We start from the raw sequence: 20,232 nt of genomic DNA, 5'->3' as shown, positions 1-20,232 counted from the left end.
TTCTAATTCTTTTTTAAAAAAAATCTGTCCCCACAAAACCCACAAGTTGGTAACTCTGGGCAGTATCCAACTGCATCATTCCATTAGTGCAAATAATATTGCGCTAGCAGAAACTAGGTTCTGAACTATGTGCAAAAGAAGAATCCAACTAAAGTTACATTTGTGAAAGTGTAAGCGTTTGTGCGTTATGCTTGTGCAACCCATTGTGCACAACCCTTGTGCAACCCATTGTGCAGGTCATTGTGCAACCTGTTGCACAACCCATTTGTGCAAGCTGTTGTGCAATGGCTTGTATAACCAGCTGTGCAAGCATAATGGGCAACCGCTTGCACAACGGAAAGATTCAGAGGAGCTCCGCTAGCGCTATCTGAGTTTGCACAATGACACTGTTGGATACTGCCCTCTGGCTGCAGCTGATTGTATTAGATTTAGGGTGAAACTATTTGGCATGTGATGAAATACTCTTGGCTGGATGGTTTGGATGTGGGATATTGTGGAGCAGAGTGGTTTGTGGTACATGGGATGGAGAGGGTGAGCAAAGTTCCAGGAAGGATCGTAATCATTGTATACATCTCCTCAGTTTGGGATGCGGGGTGGAATAAGCCATCACCGAAGAACAGCTTTGTAGCCAGTGTTCCTATTGAATAGAAATACGAAGCTTCCTTAAAATGTATCAAACCACTGCTCCATCTAAACTAGTATGTTTTATTCTGGCCTGCAGCAGCAACCAAGGTATTTAAGAGGAGTTTTCCCTGCTATCTGAGATCAGATCTGGGGAAAATATCAAGAATTGTATTCTACAACTGAGCTATAGGACCTGTCATAATAACACACAATAGATTTAAGGACTCTAATAAAATACTAATTATTCAACAATAGCCCACCCACACAGAGAAGAAATCTATAGCTTTTTATTAATGCACAACACATTTTAATTGCTTTACAGAAATTACTATAACATGTTACTTCTGTCTGATCTAATAAACTCAGAATGTGTTCATTACTTGTAGTTACCAAGTACAATGCAGATGTTTTTGTTTAATATGCATTTTTAATCTATGAATTGCAACAGGGCTCCAATTAGTGTGGTTTGCAATTTATCACTTAAAAATATTTCTCAAGGTCATGAACATGAAAACTTGATACTGAAAGAAGTAAAGTAAAAACTAATACATAAACTAGATTTATTTATTTAGATTTATGTTGCACTCTTCAGGCAATAATTTCACAGAGCATCTGCCTAAACATACAATTTCATATATAAAAACAAAATACAACTATTTTGTATGCATGTATCCATTTATTTATTTACTGCTCAACTGGTAGGGGTCCTCACGGCAATTTAAAATCATAAAACAACAACAACAATAAAGTAACAACCAAAATTCTCTCTCTCTCCCTCTCCCTCTCTCTCACACACACAGTTTTGATGTGTTTTAGTAATTCTGTAAGCTGCTTTCAGTTTGGTTATTAAAAAAAAGCAGGGTACAAAATTCTAAATAAACAAACCAAAGAAGTGAAATAAGCATACATGGCTAGCCCCCTGGAAATTAAAAAAAAAACAAGAGCAGGAGAAATGTTAAGAGCCTGACCAGAATGACACATATAAAACCAGAGGTCGAAAAGTCCTGAACTAATAAAAAGGTATTACTGTAATATATATCACAAGGAAGAGCTTAGTGGAACAGCATGTGCTTTGCAAGCAAAAGATGCTGGGTTCAGTCTCTGGCATCTCCAGGTTAGACAAGAGAAGACTGTTGTCTGAAACCCTGGGGTACTATCCAATGCCACCCTTCTGTGGGTGGCCCAGGCTTGCCGGTGGCAGCAGGCAGGTGGGCAGCCTTGCCGGTGGCGTGCGCAGCCCCTGCAACTGGTGGCTGTGATGTAGTGCTTCTGGGGGGGAAGCACTGCAACGAGTGGCAATGCTCGTTTCCGGAAGGGGTGCGACCTGTCCCTTCTGGAAACTAGCATTTCCACTCATTGCTGCACTTCCCTCCAGAAGCGCTACACCATGGCCGCCAGTGGTAGGGGCTGTATGCATGCTGCTGACATGCCTGGGCCACCCACGTTGACATGCATGGGCCGCCCAGGCAAGGGATACTACCTCTGGAGACCTACTGCCAGTCAGTGAAAACCAGGGGCTCCATCACACGGGTGGAGAATTTCACATCAATGCCGGTTCTTTCCTCATCCGCTATCATTTCAGGACTGGGTCATTCTCTTTAGATGGCTTCCCCATTGTGTTGTTTTTCATTTCTTTCCTTCTCGCAGGGGTGGTGATGTCACTCAGAGGCATCGCCACCTTTCCGCAAAGAAGCATTACACGCACTCGGGGTGTAGTGATGATTCCTCCCTGGTTCCTGCCCCTTGGATGTTACTGGTGGACAGGGACTGACACACAGACAGCCCCCCCTGATCTCCCCAGGCCCCTGCCTCCCTGTTCAGTGTTTTTGACAATCTCTGCCATTTACTCAGCCATTTACTCACTGGGAATGTACAGTGTGTGGGGGGGTCCTGGCAGGTCAGAAGGCCAGCACGCCGCTCTGCTGACCTGCAGCTCTGCTGCCTTGTTCAGAATGCTGCAGGCCGAAAATGGCAAGGACCCAAAATGGTGCAGGTGCAGGAGGGCAACCCGCCCCAACAATCCATCTGGAAGCACCTTGACATCAATGCCGTGATTACTCGAAGCCAACATGGATTTGTCAAAAACAAGTCCTGCCAGACAAATCTGATCTCATTTTTTGATCAAGTCACCTCCCTTGTAGACCGTGGGAATGCTGTAGACATCATATACCTCGACTTCAGCAAAGCTTTCGACAAAGTGCCCCATGATCTCCTGATGAGCAAACTAGCTCAAAGTGGGCTAGATGAAACAACGATCATGTGGATCCACAGTTGGCTACAGAATCGGACTCAAAGAGTGCTTATCAATGGGACCTTCTCAAGCTGGGGAGAGGTAACGAGTGGGGTACCGCAGGGCTCAGTCCTGGGCCCAGTGCTCTTCAACATTTTTATTAATGACTTGGAGGAGGAGGTGCAGGGAATGCTGATCAAATTTGCAGATGACACAAAATTGGGAGGGATAGCTAATACTTTGGAAGACAGAAACAAAATTCAAAGTGATCTGGATAGACTGGAGTGCTGGGCAGAAAACAACAGAATGGCATTTAATAGGGACAAATGCCAAGTTCTGCACCTAGGAAAAAGAAACCAAATGCACAGTTACAAGATGGGGGATACGTGGCTCAACCACACTACGAGCGAGAAGGATCTTGGAATTGTCGTCGATCACAAGCTGAATATGAGCCAACAATGTGATGTGGCTGCAAAAAAGGCAAATGCTATTTTGGGCTGCATTAATAGAAGCATCGCTTCCAAATCCCGGGAAGTACTAGTTCCCCTCTACTCAGCACTGGTTAGGCCTCATCTGGAGTACTGTGTCCAGTTCTGGGCACCACACTTTAAGAAGGATGCAGACAAGCTGGAGAGGGTTCAAAGGAGGGCAACAAAGATGATCAGGGGACTGGAAACAAAGCCCTATGAAGAGAGACTGAAAGAACTGGGCATGTTTAGCCTTGAGAAGAGAAGACTGAGGGGAGATATGATAGCACTCTTCAAGTACTTGAAAGGTTGTCACAGAGAAGAAGGCCAGGATCTCTTCTTGATCATCCCGGAGTGCAGGACACGGAATAATGGGCTCAAGTTACAGGAAGCCAGATTCCGGCTGAACATCAGGAAAAACTTCCTGAGTGTCAGAGCAATACGGCAATGGAACCAATTACCTGGGGAGGTGGTGGGCTCTCCCACACTGGAGGCCTTTAAGACGAGGCTGGACAGCCATTTGTCAGGGATGCTCTGACTTGGATTCCTGCATTGAGCAGGGGGTTGGACTCGATGGCCTTGTAGGCCCCTTCCAACCCTACTACTATTCTATGATCACCACCTTCGCCATCATGACCGCACCCCCAACAACTCAAAACAACCGCCCACAGCCGCCAACACACAGTGGTTCTTTCGTGCTAGGGGAGAAATACACAGGGAAGTAATGGTGCTCCATTTGTGCAAATTTGGAAAAATACCACATTTTTTCCATTTGAGGAAAAAACGGGATAGGTCGGTGGAAATGGTGGGATAATGACTGGACAATGATGATGTCATGTAATGGACCTGCACAATTCAGTGAGTGGCCAATCATGAATGTGCAACAAACTGGGGGTGTAGAGACGCCCAGGGCTCTGGACTGGATGAAGCCCTGGGTGACTCCTCCAACCACCCCGGCTACTCCTCCTTGCCCCACCACCTACTTGCTAGGTTGGTTGCCGTTCTATATTTCCTCTTTCTTTTAAAAAGACTTGTCATTGTCAAAAACTCAATTTTCTTTCTGTGGTCTAGCAGTTTGTAAATTCCCATTTTGCTAAGGCTGGGGCTGCAAACAATGGATAATGTGTGTGTGTGTGTGTGTGTGTGATCTCGTGATATCTCTAGCTCCAAGCTCAGAACAAGGCCTGAACTCAGCTGCATTCCTGTGGACTCTAGGGATGGCAGAGAAATCCGCCATGGACTCCAGTGAGACTGGATTCTTTAGTATCTGGCCCCCCGGAGTCCGTGGCGGAACGGACTGCTCCCCCCCGCCATCCCTCAAAGCCCAGTAGGGATGGACCCTACCTGGCACCAGCTGGTCTGGGCCCATCCGCTGTCGTCCGCAGCCATCCACTGCCAGGCTGCGGATGCAAATGGTGTCCGGCGTAGCGGATGCCATTTGCATCCCTGCCATTGGCCGTAATAGCTACGTAAATATTTACGTAGCCTATCATGGCCAAGGGCAGGGCCGCAAATGCCGTCCGCTACGCTGGACGCCATTTGCGTGGCAGCGGCTGGAAGTCCAGTTGCGGACGGGCCCGGCTGGCGGCTCTGCGGACTTGCCGCAGAGTGGAGCCGGCCGGGAAGGATTCAGGGGGGAGGGACAGATCGCCTCCCCCCCCCAGCAGACACCCCTGACCGGACGGGTGAGTGGGGTTCATACACCCCTAGTGGACTACAAGTATTTATTTGGTTTGGACTCCAAGTATTTCTGTCTGGGCTCTGTTCTATTTGAAGACCCATGCCTAGGTATAGACAGGTTTAGGTACCTTTGTTATTTTTATCTTGAAGTATTGTTTCCAAACATTATCTGGTTCTTGTGTGTCTTTCATTCCCCTTTCCCAATAAACTCACTATCTCCGAAGCTGGTTGTCTGTGTGCATCATTCTAAATTGCCTCAGTACTAAATCCAGAGTTTTCCTCTTGGTTAATATTACTGCTTAAGGTTTCATGCCTAAGCCTTAGAAATAGAAGGTGCTAGCTTGGCCCCCCGTTTCATAAGCCTTAGGGGTGTCCTGTGAGGTCTGAGAGTCCCCTGGCTCAGGCTAAGTTGGACATAAGGGGTGGTGGTAGCCTACCTTGCTGGGTTGATGTTCAGCCTGAGCAACCTTCTGTCCTTGCCTGCATGGTTGGGAGCTAGGGCAACCCCCTTCTTCCTTTCACAAGCCCCGCACAACTACTCATGGAAGCACATTGCAGCCTTCTGGCTGGCCACACTTCCAGCACACCAGGAAGTAAAACTGGGAAGAAGGCTGCATCAGAAAGCCTTTTGCCCCTATTGCTTTTCCCACCCTCCATCCTTCTGATTTCCAAGATGGAATAAGCAATGGTCTGAGGAAGCTTTTTAAAACTGGTTACACTTCATAACAAGGGTGACATCATGCTTCTCGGGAATAATGATTTTGGGGAAGGGGGAAAATGGTGTGGGGATGTTGTCTGAATAAGGTGTTCAGTAGTGCGGGGCAGTCGGAGGAATACATTTACTCAAGCCACAGGATTCATAATGGTTAATTATCTTGTGTGGGGTGGGGTGGGGGGGTGGATGTTTATGTGTGTGTGCATGGCTGTCCATAGGTGAGGGCAAGTACGGAGGACACTTGCCCCCACCCTGGATTCCTAAATGTATTTATTTATTTTAATGTACACAAACACAGGCATATCCAGCTAGCCAACAAGAGGTTTAGAGTGATGTCTGAGACTACACCCATTGAGAGCAGCTGCCAGAGTGGACTCTCTGCACTTTTCTGGAGGAGAACCCGGGCCAGCAGGCATTTCAGATGAATGCTGCTTGTTCTGATCTAATGATGCTGCTTTTGCAAAAGTTACAGCATTTGGAAACATTAAAAATACAATGATAGTATAAACAAAGGTGTTGTGGTGCCTTTTTGTGATTAGGGGAGGAGCTTGCGGGTGCTGCTGGACCCGGCCCTGCTTTCTGAGCAGCAGGTTGGGGGTGGCGGCGGCCAAGAATAGAAACAAAATGTACTGACAAGGTTTTCAGGAAATAGATAGCGAAAATCCTTTTCTTGGGAAAAGAAACTTAGTGCTACTGTTTTGATTGGCTGAAGGTTGAAAGAAAGGCACAAGGGTTTTCTACATACGGTTGCTAGAGAGAGAGAGAAAAAGAAGCAGAGCTGTTTCTATTTGTTTAGTTATGGATATCTGCAGCTACTTCAAAAAGCAGAAGACAGCTAGTGGGCTTCAGATGCATACTGAAGATACTACTTCGTCAGACATCATGGAAGTTGCACCCAGTGTGTCTGCCTCAGAAGAGACAGAAAATATTCAGGTACAGGCAGGCCATGAGAACAGCCCAAATGAAAATACTGAGGCAGCTACCAGTACTGTACAACTTGAATGACAGGAAAAGCTAGATATAGGGAACTACATCTCAAAAGCAAAACCTCCATCATATGAGCTAAAATCTGAGCTGCTTATACAATGCTGGACTCTGACAGAAAGTTATGACATCAAGCATGATAGTACGGGTCCAAGCGTATTTCACCATGCATGGCTTTCTAAATATTCCCCTAGGTGAGTATATTCTGCTGTTCTGAAAGGACTCGTATGTCATTATTTGCATTTTATTTCCACAGACAAGTAGTACAAGGGATACAGGAGACATTCATTACCAAATCTGTACCAAATACAAAGACTTCCATGAAGGTGCAAGAGAGCACTCAAAAAGTGGATGGCATAGTGATTCACATGAAGATGCTTCTAATTTCCTTTCTGTCGTGAACAGGAAAAAGGTGTCAATTTAACAGCAACTTAGTAAGTCATATGTAAAAGCTATAGAGGAAAATAAACCGAAACCGTACTCTATAATATCAACCATTGTATATTATGGGTCACTTGACCTTGCTCTTTCTGGTAAGACCAGTACCACAGGTAACGTGATAGATCTTTTGCAGTTTCATGTTGAGGCAGGGGATGAAATATTTTTTCAAAGCATTTGGAAACTGGGGCAGGCAATGCTAAGTATACATCTGCAAGAACGCAGAATGAGTTAATAAAGTTGTGTGGCCAAATTTTGAGGAAAGATATTGTTGTGAAAGCTAATGCTTCCAGGAGATTCTCAGTTTTAGCAGATGAAACAGCAGATATTTCTGGCATAGAACTGTCTTTAGGTGTAAGATTTGAGGAAGAAAATGACAGGAATCCATTTGTACATGAGGAATTCCTTGGGTTCATTTCAATCTCAGACCAAGCTGCAGTAGGCATAGGTAGCACAATCTTATCTGCTAGTTCTGATTTTGGACTAGATCTCATTAAGTTAGTTGGACAAGAATACAATGGTTATTCAACCACGGCAAGAAAAGAAGGTGGGGTTCAAGCACAAATCAGGGCAAGCTATCCTTAGGCAAACTTTGTCCACTGCCCATCCCATAAATCTCACTGTAAGTGCTCTGAACAGTGTAATGATGTGTGTGATACAGTTGGCACAATTAAAGCCATCATAATTTTTTTCCATGACAGCATCCAAAGACGACAGCTAGTACCCAATATAGCAATGCTATGTGAAACACAGTGGACTAAAAAATACAACAGTATCCATGTGTTTGCAGAAAATCACACAAGTATTGTCTTGCAACTCAAGCAGTTAGCAGGATCAAGCAACACCAAGCCAAGACAACTTTCCAAGCCAAGACAGTTGTTTTGTGCATCATGGACACCAACTTTTGTTTGTCTTGTGATCATAAGCAAATATTCTTCGATGCTAGAGCCAGTCACCCAAGCTCTGCAATCTGTGAAGTTAGATGTAATCGAAATGAAAGCACATACAAGAGTTGCTGGGAATAACGGAACAAAGGGAAGCTAGCAAGGAGACCTTTAGCACAATAATAGAGAAGTGCCAGAAACTGGAGGATGAAGTGGATGTAGAACTTAAAGTACCTAGACAAACCATACAACAACAGAGGGAAAAAAACTTGCCAGTCATCCCAACCAATCTACAGAAGTGTTCTACTACACTCCCTACCTGGATTTGCTTATTAACTCACCGAGGACTTGTTTCAGTGATGAAAACCAACCTGCTTACCGTTTGCTGAAACTACTTCCATCTCAGGTGTACCACACTGAAGAAAAAGACTTTCAAGCCCATGTCAATTCTATTCAGGAAGTTTTCAAATTTGAAAACTTTGGGGATGAATCTGTTACTTGGTATGAGTTACTTGGTATGAGTTTCCGAAAGAAATACCAAAAAAAATAAAAATAAAATACATTCATCATTGTGTGACATATGCAAAATGACTGCTATTGAACTACTGGACCACACTAAACTGTTCCCTCCTATTAAAATGGCCATCCTTACAGCACTTTCCCTCCCAGTTACAACATGCACAACTGAATGACACTTTAGCACTTTGCGCAGGGCGAAGACATGGCTACATTCAACAATGAGGGAAGATCAATTGTCTGGCTTTTATTTGTTGTCTGTCCATAGAAAAAAGTTAGTGCCCTAAGATATTGCCAGAACTGGGTTAAACAAGCAGGCAGCAAATACCCAGATAAACTGTCCAAGTAGCCAGAAATACAACAGGAGGATCTTTGGGAATCAGAAGAAGACTGTACCCAAGAGCCGGACCTGGTTGTGAGTATGTTTGGCTGGGGTGGAGGTTTATGGAATTTGGCCTGAGGTAAAAGAAGTCATTAAGAGGCTTGCAGCAGCAACAGTGTCTCTTAAGAATTGTCAGTATGCAGTGTTTTGAAAACCCCAAAGTAACCCCTCAAAGTAAACCCCAAAGTACTCCCTTATGTGTAAAGTATCCCTTTCATAAATTAACTTTAACTTCATAAAAATCCCTTCAGAAATAAAATCATAAATAGCTCATCTTGTCTCTAGTGTTGGTGTCCATTTCACACCTAAGCCTCTTATACTAAGCTACTAGGAGGTTTTAAAGTATTCTAACAGAATTAGTGGCAGTGGAAAAGGGTCAGCTTGGGGAACCCTGAATTACAGTGGCAGATAGTTCCTTAGGCCCTGAAGTACAAGCATTTGCTAAAATGAAACCCCATAGGTGGGAATGCCCAGTGAAAGAGCAGTTTCCTTATAGGCAGTGCCAAGGGTGAGAAAATTCCCCCATACTCTGTATAAGGAAGCTTCCTATCTTATGGCAACCTGTTTTTGCCCCTAGAATAGTATTAAACCATATGCTATAACTAGGGATGTATGGATTGTGTAAAATCCATCCTGTCTGTGTTTCATGGGCTGCTAAGCACCTTTTGTTCCATCGGCTACACATTGACAGAATTTGTTTTTTTAAGTTTCCAAATTTGTGCAAATTCGCACATGCAAAAGTGCACAAATTCCCACAAAATGTGCAAATCTCCCCAAATGCACATTTTCACACTTTAGTCTATGGGGAAAATGCGCCTTTTGGGTGGGTTTTAATTTTTTTTGGCATATTTTTCTATGACAAAATTTGCTCAAAAGGTTAGAAAAATGGTCCGCAAGTCCATGGAATCTGCCTGACAGGGGGAAAGCTTGTCTGCTGCGGAATCCACGGGTCGGATTAATAAAAATCTGAACTCATTTGGTTCCATTGCAGATTTCTCTGACATCTGTAGCTGTAACTGCTACTGCCGGCTGAACATTTAGCTATAGGTTTATCTTCCAGTTTTATTCTTAGTCCCATTAATAGGGCTTTCAGTGATATGATTTCCTTTCCTTAATGTTTATCTATCCAGCTTCATCAAATCCATAATGTGACTATGGGAGAAACAATAATCAATAAAACCAACAAATTAAAAAAATAAAGCCCAAAGGCTGCCTTCACAAACAAATTACCACACTGTGGTATTTTGTTTCCTACATGGAGATTATAATCTCCACTGAAGAAAAACACGGACACCATCATGCTCACAGCAACCCTTATTATAAAAAGAGCCAGCCGCTCTTAAATTAAGATTTTCAAAGTGCATGTTCATTTGTTTGCTTTGAGGTACAAGAGGGCTTATACTACATGTAGTGTAAGAGTGGTGAGAATCTGTGGCCATATAGGGGAAATGCTGTAGAACAGGGGTGGGCAGAAGGTAGATCTCCAGATGTTTTGGACTTCAACTCTCATAAGCCCCTGCCAGCATGGTCAATAGTCAGTAATGCTGAGAGTTAAAAGTCAAAAACATCTGGAGATCTACCTTCTGCCCACCCCTGCTGTAGATCCAGCTCCAAACTGCTTGATCCCTATGAGAACAGATCAAATTGAGAGTTAACAGACTAATGAGATTGGCCTGTGGAACAGGATGAGCACTGAGAAAATCCAGGTGAGAGACAGGTCTGAGGGTTATATCACAGCCCTTGGCTGAAGGGAGGTGCACTTACTAAGGGGCAGTAGGGTTGCCAGCATTCTATTAGTCCAGCCAGTATTCTATTCATTCTATTAGTCGAGCTAGGTAATCAGTTTATTTTCTTTTTTATGTATTTATTATTACATTTCCTTTTTTTTCCTGTTGCAAGGAACCCAAGGCAGCTGACATAGTCCCCCTCCTCTCCATTTTAACCTCATAACAACCCAGTGAGCTTCATGGCTGAGTGGTGATCAGAACCTGGATCTCCCGAGTCCCAATCCAACACTCTACCCACTACACCACACTGGGTCTCATATTAGGGTTTGAAAAGTCAGCAGACTTCAAGTTCTGCCTTGGCTCTAATCTTGATTCCCCATACCTGTACACGCCTGTGTTCCACCACATTGTATCCTGGTTCTTCCCCCTGGCCCTACCACAGGGCTCAGTATATGGCAAGCCTAAGCACACCCATAGAACAAGATGAATACCAATATTATACAGAGGCAGCATATCCCTCCAATTGCGAAACATTATACTATCTCCTGGGACTACCAAATCTCACTAATTATCAATTCAATTAACCTCTGTGGGATTAGAAGCCTTAGCTGCGGAAACCTGGGGTTTATCTCTAGAATACAGGGATAGAGTGATTTAGTGATGATCCAGTTATAGAGTTACACTTGCACAAGACCATATCCTTGTACTCCACCTTAATCAATCCAAAATAATTGCACACACACTGACCCCAACTCTCCCAGACCATTTCATTAGTGAGTTTTAGAAATAAGATTAAGGGTGCAATCCTATGCATATTTAGTCTGAAAAAGGTCCTACAACTCCCAGCATTCCCCAGCCAGCCATGCCAGGATTGCTGGCAGTTGCAGAACTTTTTTCTGGCTAAAGAGACATAGGATTGTTCCCTAAACCTTTTAAAATTTCAGCTGGCCTAATTTTACCATTTTATTCTTTTAACTTTTGCTGTTATTCTCAGTTAGTTTGACATGTTCCTAAGTGTAATCCTGTACATGTCTACTCAGAAGTAATTCCCATGGCGTTCAATGAGGCTTATTCCCAGATAAGTAGCTATATTTATAAACCTATAAACACTTACCTGGGACTAAGTCCCATTGAACTCGATGATACTTACTTTTGAGTAGACATGCATCAAATTGTGCTGTTAATTGCTGTGTTAATGGGACTCTTTGTTGTAAAGAGTTTATAACAAGAAAGCAATTCTTAAATGTTATAAATAAATGCATCTCAACAGTGTAAGAATCCCGCTTCACCAATAGGCCTTCATTGAAAAGGGAACGGACACCCCCCCGCACATATTTTGATATTCATTAATCTTACAGGATCAAATGACACATTCTGTTAATTACATAGCATGCAGCTCTCTTTCCTCTTTTGATTTACTCAAAAGTAAGTGTGCAGTGGCCCTGATCGAGATCAGGACCACTGTGCATGGGAAGTGAAGGTTTAATCTTTTCCTCCCCAGCTACTTCCCTCTTGAAGTTTGCTCAGCCCTGCAGAGGTGTGTTGTTTCTTTAAAAAAGGGGGGCGAGAGGAACCTCCATTGGCACCAGTGCAGGCGCATTGCATTGTTACCCTTGAAAATTATCAGGACTAGAAATGTGAACCTCCAGGTCTCTGTGTTGTGTGTATTATCCATCTGTAATGAACCACTTTATTTGGGCTGCATATCAAAAGATTCCTTAAGTTAGTATGGTCTTCTAAACTCTAGAGTGACTCCACCCACCCTGACATCCTGTTGTTTCCCCCTGAACCTGGTTAAATCCTCTAGAAGCACAATTCTATATATGTCTGTTGAGAGACAGAAGTCCCACTGAGTTTTAATGTGCCACCCTGAGCTCATAGGAACATGGTTCATAAGAAAAGCCCTGAAAAAGATCTGTCTAGACACCAACATCCTGCTTCCTGTAATGGCCAAACAGATGTCTTTGGAAAGCCTACAACCAGGGCTTGATGGCAATAGCCATCTACCACTCTTGCTCTCCAACAATGATTATTTAGACCTATCTTCCATGAATTTATCCAATCCCCTTTAAAACCATCTCACGTTTAGCCTTAAAAAGCAGTTCACTAAATAAAGCAAGTTTAAGGGTTCAGCATATCATTTAACTTTTTAAAAAGTAAAGGAGCGGAAGAGCCTGCTTATAGCAGGAAAGAATTCTGGCTAGCTTCAGATTGGGCTCAGTTTAGGCTCAGGCTTTAGACCTTAAAGAGCAGTCCACTAAATAAAGCAAGTTTAAGGGTTCAGCATATAATTTTAAAAAACACACAGAAAAAGGATCCAGACCTTGCAAACCACAGCCTTCCCAAATCACCCACCCTTCGTCTGCTGTCCCTTCCAATAACCCATTGAATAGAGGATCTCCCCTCAATAGGTCTCCCATTCGTTATTGTTAAACGGTGATTCCTCCTTCCTAAATAGGAATTCCTAAATTCCCGGGGGAGGCCAACTGACCTACATTCCCAGCCACTGAAAGCCAGTGCTGATCAGGAGTTCACACACAGCCTCCCTTGCTTTTCAAATGAGGCCCTCCAATTAGATTCACTGCAGCAGCAGTTGGGCCAATCTATATAATGAAGCATGCTTGCGAGGGAGCCAGCTCTCCCGCACAAGGAGCCCCAGTGACGAAGCATCAGCAAACAAGAGAGTTAAGCAACTGTGCGAGTTTAGCAACAGGGCAAGGTAGCCAGAGCAGCCGATTCTTTCCTCCCTATTCCATACTCACAGTACGTAACTGTAAATAAATAACTATAAATAATTTCCCCATCTTGTCGTAGTAAACAACAAAGTTTTCCAGGGAAAACACACCCAAATTTTAAAAAAACCAGTTATGCATAGGGATGTACGAAACTCCCCTTACCTGGCTCCGCTGGGTTCCGCTGGGGAGGGGGGAGGCGCTCCGTCCCTCCCCCCGGAATCCTGGCCAGCTGGCTCCGCTCCGCGGGGAGTCTGCAGAGCCACCGGCTGGCTCCGCGAGCAGCTGGACATCCGGCCGCTGGCTATCAGGGACGCAAATGGTGGTGGCCGTAGCCGCCGCCGTTTGCGTCCCTGTCGCCAGCCGTGATAGGCTATGTAAAGACTTACGTAGCCTATCACATCTGGCTTAAAAAAACTAAACGCGCGTATGCAAATGGCGGCGGCTACGGCCGCCGCCATTTGAGTTCCTTATTTTTGGCCGTCTTAGTCTACGTAAATATTTACGTAGACTAAGATGGCGAAAATAAGGGGGAACGCAAATACCGTCCGCTACGCTATTTGCGTTCCCCTTGTTTTCGCTGTCTTAGTCTACATAAATGTTTACGTAGACTAAGACAGCCAAAAATAAGGAACGCAAATGGCGGTGGCCGTAGCCGCCACCATTTGCGTACGCGGTTTTTTTTTTTTTTTTAAAGCCAGACGTGATAGGCTATGTAAGTCTTTACGTAGCCTATCACGTCTTGTTAAAAAAAAAAAAAAAAACCTCGACAAGACTGCAAATGGTGGCAGCGGCAGCTGGTCGGAAGACCAGCCGCCGCAGCTGCCGCCGCAGCAGCCACCCGGAAGATCCGCCCCACGTAAGTCTCGTCCCGGGGGGGATCCGCAGGGGTGGGGTGGGGGGCGGCAGGCCGTTCCGCCACAGATTTCGGGGGGCCGAATGCACTGGCATTCGGCCTCACTGAGATCCGTGGCGGAATTCTCTGCCATCCCTAGTTATGCAGGCAGAAAGCCAGCAGGGGTATGGGGGCTATCCTGTGAATTGCACTGATTGTCACATGTACAACTATCTACCTGCTTGACGGAAGTCGTGGGTGTGTGCTTGGTGTAATGACCTCCTGGCTCTCAGGGAACAAGTTCGTTCCCTTCAACCTGGAGAAGCTAAGAAAAGTGGAGAAGTTGGTGGATGAGATCTTCAGGGAGCTATTAGCTGTCTCCTACTCCCAGGGTGACAGCTCCTCTGCTGTCACGGAGAATGCAGGTCTTGTGGAAGGAGGGCATCATTCTGAGGAACAGGGAAATGATCCCTTAGAAGCGACCCATTCCTTGGAAGACAAAAAAAATCTCCTCGCATTGAGGATGTGCCTCCGGGGGGTAGGGGGGCTTGTGGTAGCGGAAGATTCAATCCTTAGACACAGAGACAGCTGGGTCTGTGATGGGCATGTAGACTGCATAGTGAATTGCCTGTTTGGTGCGAAGGTTGCAGATCTGACGCGCTGTCTAGATAGCCTAGTAGTGCTAGGGTGGAGTCAGTGGTTGAGGTCCATGTTGGTACCAACGATGTGGGGAAATGTAGTTGTGAGGTCCTGGAAGCCAAATTTAGGTTGCTAGGTAGGAGGTTGAAATCCAGGCTTTCTCAGTAATGCTACCTGTTCCATGCACAAGGCCAGCTAGACAGGCAGAACCGAGGAGTCTCAATGCGTGGATGAGACGGTGGTGCAGGGAAGAAGGGTTCAGATTTGTTAGGCACCGGGGAACGTTTTGGGACAAGCCGGGCCTAGACAAGAGGGACGGACTCCCCTTGAACTAAAATGGAACTGAACTGTTGGTGCTAAACATAAAAAGGATGACAGAGCTGCTTTAAACTAAACCCTGGGGGAAAGCCAGCAGAAGCTGGGAAGCATCCAGTTCAGGTCAAATCATCCCAAAGGGATGAAAATGAAAAGGTTTTTGATTGCCCAAATGTAGAAGGGAAGGTAATAGGCCAGGAGTACATGGTAGAACATAATAGCCAATCAAAGGGGCCAACGTCCCATAGCAAAAGGGGCATCTGGGGAAGGATACCATGTATATGTGTTTTTATGCAAATGCTAGAATCTTCTGAAGCCAAAATGGGAGAGTTGGAGTGCTTGATTTTAAAGGAAAACCTGGATATAGTGGGCATTACAGAAACCTGGTGGAGCAGAGAGAACCAGTGGGATATGGTCATCTCTGGATATAAACTCTATAGGAAGGACAGGGAAGGGCCTGGGAACTGTGGGAGGTGTTGCCCTGTATGTGAAAGAGGGCATATTGTCGAGCGGACTAGAACACCTAAAAGGGGCAGGCTCTTCCACTGAAGCTCTGTGGGTGACAATGCCAGGCTCCAGAACTAATTTTGTGCTAGGATCATGCTATCATCCCCCAGACCAGAATGCTCAGAGTGACCTTGACTTGGAAAATGAAATCAGGGAGGCCTCCAAACAAGGAAGTGTTGTAATAATAGGCAACTTCAATTACCCCCACATTGACTGGATAAATGCAACTTCCAACTACGACAAAGAGGTTAAATTTCTCGATGCCCTAAATGATTGTGCCCTAGAACAGTTGGTCATGGAAATGACCAGAGGGGAGGCGACCTTGGATTTAATCCTAAATGGTGTCATTCAGGACCTACTATGAGATGTAAATGTTGCTGAACCAGTTCGAAACAGTGATCACAGTGCTATCAGATTTAGGGATGGACGAATCCCTTACCTCCGAGTCCAGTGGTGGGTCTGTGGGGGGGAAGGCAATCTGTCCCTCCCCCTGGAATCCATTCAGGCCGGCTCTGCTCTGCGGCAATCCTGCGGAGCCGGCCGCTGGCTCCGCTCCACTCCCGATACGGCCGGCCGCCATTGCCGTGCTGTATCGCTGGGGTGGAGTAACTGAGTCTCTGGAAACAAATGGCATAGTGGGCACCATTTGCGGCCATAAAGCTGGTAGACATTTACGGCTGCATTTAGGCTAATCTACCAGCTTTACGGTCGCAAATGGCGCCCGCTACACCATTTGTGTCCCTGTACGTTGATGGTGCTATATAAATAAATAATAAGGGGGCATGGATGGTTCAAAATATTATGAACGTTGTGAATAAAGTGGATACAAAATCAATTTTCTCTCAAAATACTGAAATACAGGTTCATCCAATGAAATCAACAAAACAAGTAAACAAGGTTTAAGTAAAAAACAAAACAAAAAATAGGGAATTCTTCATTCAACAAATAATCAACTTATGGATTTCACAGCCACAGAATGAAACTGAAGCTCTGGGTTCAGAGGCAACTGATTGCATCAATACAGGCAACAGACTGAATTGTGGACAATGCTGTAGAATCCTGAGGTGAAAGAACTGACTATACCACTACAGATTATGGGCATAAACTGCTCTGCTATGATAAGGCAGGGAAAAACAACCTCCCACAATTAAATAGACACCCACGTAGTAGGGAGATGACTGAGTTAAACTTCACGGATGTACTTAATTTTCTTCCTGCAAGGAGCATTTCCCCCCATGAGGAAGCATTCAAAACTGGTTTTTCCCACTCTCCCACCTCAGGATTCTACCATCTCATTATATTATAAGCTGTGGACAAACAATAGAGGATAGTTATTGACATCATTCCCTGCATGTATGTAAGCTTCCCAGAGATATCTTCTGGCTGCTTTACTGGATTACATAAATATTTGGTCTAATCCAGAAAGGGAATTTGTATATTAATTGTTTCTATGATTCCATGGGTGATGAGGGATTTGAATCCAGGTTTCCTAATTCAAATCCAGCATATTGCTTACAGGACTACTTTGGTTTAATTAGTTTATTCCCTTTTCTCCTGCATCACAGAGCAGTAGAACACCATTATCATTAGTCTTAGTTTCCCACCATAGACTGTGCCGCACAGCATTGTGTATATGAATTTTAGCTTCATTACGTGCAGAGCCTTTTGTGTTTTACACAGAGATGAATTCTCACTGCTGTCCTAGATACTACCTATTCTCAAACCAAGCTGCATTGATTCAAACAATCTACAGGATAAAGATCTTGAATTCCTTGGGGTTGAAATCCCTGTATACACTTGACACAAGTACAGTGGTGGCTACAATTCTAATTCAGGTACAGTTAAGATAATCAAATACTACATTCTGAGACATCTCTTGCTATTCACAGCCATTAATTTCCAAATAATGACTGGGAAATGTAAAGTTAAGAACAGCTACCATCCATTGTACATTTATAAGGATTTGCAGTTCAATATGAATGTTTCAGAAGGTATAGTCAAAATGAGGTGCAAATCTCAGATGAATGTTAACTTCAGCTTAATTAAAAGGGAAAATACCAGTGTGCTAGATGACATATTCTTGTCTTGAACATGGATGTCTGGATTCAAAAACAATCAGCACATCATTTTAAAACGCTAACTCCCTTTGTTCTGTGTGGAGGAAGTAGTTGAAAAACAGGAAAGTTCACTTATTGTGCATGTCTTGGCTTATTTTTCAGCTAAGCTGGAAAACCACAATAGAAGACTTCTGTGAAAGAAGCTTTTTGTTTTCCTTTCCCTCTTTACAGACCATATTAAGACACATAAAGAGATCTCTTAGAATTAAATCAGGTAATTACTTTTTTTCCAAGAGAAAATAACTTTTCAGATCAGCATTTCAAAATTTCAAATGTCATTGGGGGGTTCAGGCATGATGCCAAACTGTGATTTGGCGCTACATGAACAAGCTGTCAAAGAGCTTTAGGTTATCTACTCTCCCCCGCTCCTCCTTTTTTACCCTTCTGTATGCTGATTTCCTAACTTCTTTCTTGGTTTGAAGCAAACTATGGTTTTCCACTTCAGCTGAACTGGCAAGTTATGGTTTGGTTTTGCCCTGCAAACCAGGATTCAAAACCAGGGTCTGATGACAAAATGGGGAGAGGAAGGAGTGATTATGTGACCTTGAGGGTCTTTGACTGCTCATTCATGTAGCACCAAACCATGGTTTGATGTTATGTCTGAATCATCTTACTGTTATTACTTTTCTCTGCCTGTTTCATGTTCTGCAATGATATTTTTCTAGCTTCAAAGAATCTGCCATAAAGCAATTGGCGTTAACCACCTTGTGATGCATACCAGCTGCTAAACTGTAAATAGTGAAATAATAACCACAAATGTGCAGAAAGCATCTCTTTTTGCAAATATTCAAAGAACATATCCAGTGCTTCTACACTTTCTTTTTTAGCACAATACCTACACAGCTGTTACTCATTTGTTGCATGAGATCCTGACATCTTTATTCAAGGTAGTACTCACATTTGCAGGGTACCTGCTTTTCCCCAGCACCCGAATGACAGTATTTTGTTACTGAGAATGTAACTGTTTTCCCCTGTACCACATCTATCGCCATCATGATTGGTATATGAAATGTGATGGCATGACTAGTGCCCGTAACTTCAGTAGCGTTATTGGGTGACATGACATCCAAATTTGAGTGAGTGGACTTCCGCTCCCTCAAAAGAATATTGTCTCCTATCCTCTCCCTGCAGCCTTCTATGCCCCCCCCCCGAAATGTTCTCCAGAGTGTTGCCCAACGCTCCAGAGCAATTTGGAGGGGAGAGCTGCAGGGGAGGGTGAATCTATTCCACTGACAGCTGCTGTGTTCCACTGGCAGATCGACACCGTTAGATAAAGCTCATTTTTATATATTGTGTTGTATTAAGGCACTATTCAGGCATTTGGAAAAGCTAACTGTGGAGGGGGAATGGCAATGCGTACTCTGGCCTCATTCCTTCAACCCCTCCCTGTCCTCATTGTGCTGATGGGGGTATAAAGCATCAAACCAATTATTTCTTCACTGCTGTCACCGCCATGTCAGAACTGTTTAAAATATATCTATGATTCAACTGGCCTTGAAAAGGCTACGGTATCTGCCTGAAGGATGATAACTTCAACCCATGCCATGCTTATTGCCCCTGCCCATCTAGCTAATAGTCTTCAGAAACATGTAGGAAGAAAGCCAGACTATGAAGCACATGGTCCTCGATGTCTATATACTAACGCCCAGAGTATGGGAAACAAACAGAACAAACTTGAACTCTTAATACAAGAGGGAAATTAATGGTTTTATAGGTGTGAGGCTTGGTGGGATAACTCTCATGACTGGAATACAGCAGTTGAAGGATATAACTTGTTCAAAAAGAACAGGAGGAACAGAAAGGGAGGTGGGGTTGCACTGTATGTGAAAAATACATATCTCTGCACAGAAATACAGGAGGATGAGCTTGGTAGCCCCATCGAGAGCATCTGGATCAAAATACATGGAGCAAAGAATAAAATGAACCTGGTGGACGGAGTCTACTACCAGATACCCAATCAAGGAGAAGACGAGGATGAAACTTGAAAAGCAAATAGCCAACTTTTCAAGAAAGCATGATGTAGTAGTAATGGGGGTCTTCAATTTCCCTGATATTTGTTGGGAGACAAATTCTGCAAAACATGGCCCCTCCAGGAAATTCCTGACTTGTGTGGCGGATAACTTTCTCCTACAGAAAGCAGAGGAAGAAACTAGAGGATTGGCTATCCTTGACTTAATCCTAACCAACATAGATGACTTAGTGGATAAAGGAGCAGTTACAGGAACTCTGGGGGAAAGCAACCATGTGACACTTGAGTTCTTGGTTCTAAGGGAAGCAAAAGCCGAGTGTAGTCAAACGCGTACCCCGAATTTTAGGAAAGCCGATTTTAATAAACTCAGAACCATGATAAGTAAGGTCCCATGGCAAGAGACTCTAACGAGAAACGGAGTCCAAGATGGGTGGGAGCTTTAAAAAAAAAGGAAATTCTCAAGGCACAATT

The 20,232-nt window shown here is 44.1% G+C and overlaps 1 protein-coding gene and 1 pseudogene across 3 annotated transcripts in view; one reads left to right on the top strand and one right to left on the bottom strand.

Moving 5' to 3' along the window:
* The window catches only part of EYA1 (EYA transcriptional coactivator and phosphatase 1), a 152,654-nt gene that overhangs the window by 60,989 nt on the left and 71,433 nt on the right, over positions 1-20,232 (bottom strand). The gene's annotated exons all lie outside the window — the stretch shown is intronic.
* Positions 6,515-8,411, top strand: LOC146346868 (52 kDa repressor of the inhibitor of the protein kinase-like; annotated as a pseudogene).

Source organism: Heloderma suspectum, chromosome 4, assembly GCF_057233095.1.
Source record: "Heloderma suspectum isolate Gila_16-S chromosome 4, 16-S_ref, whole genome shotgun sequence".
In the NCBI taxonomy this organism is placed as follows: Eukaryota; Metazoa; Chordata; class Lepidosauria; order Squamata; family Helodermatidae; genus Heloderma; species Heloderma suspectum.
Note: the sequence above shows the minus strand (reverse complement) of the source record. Positions and strands in the feature narration are given on the sequence as shown.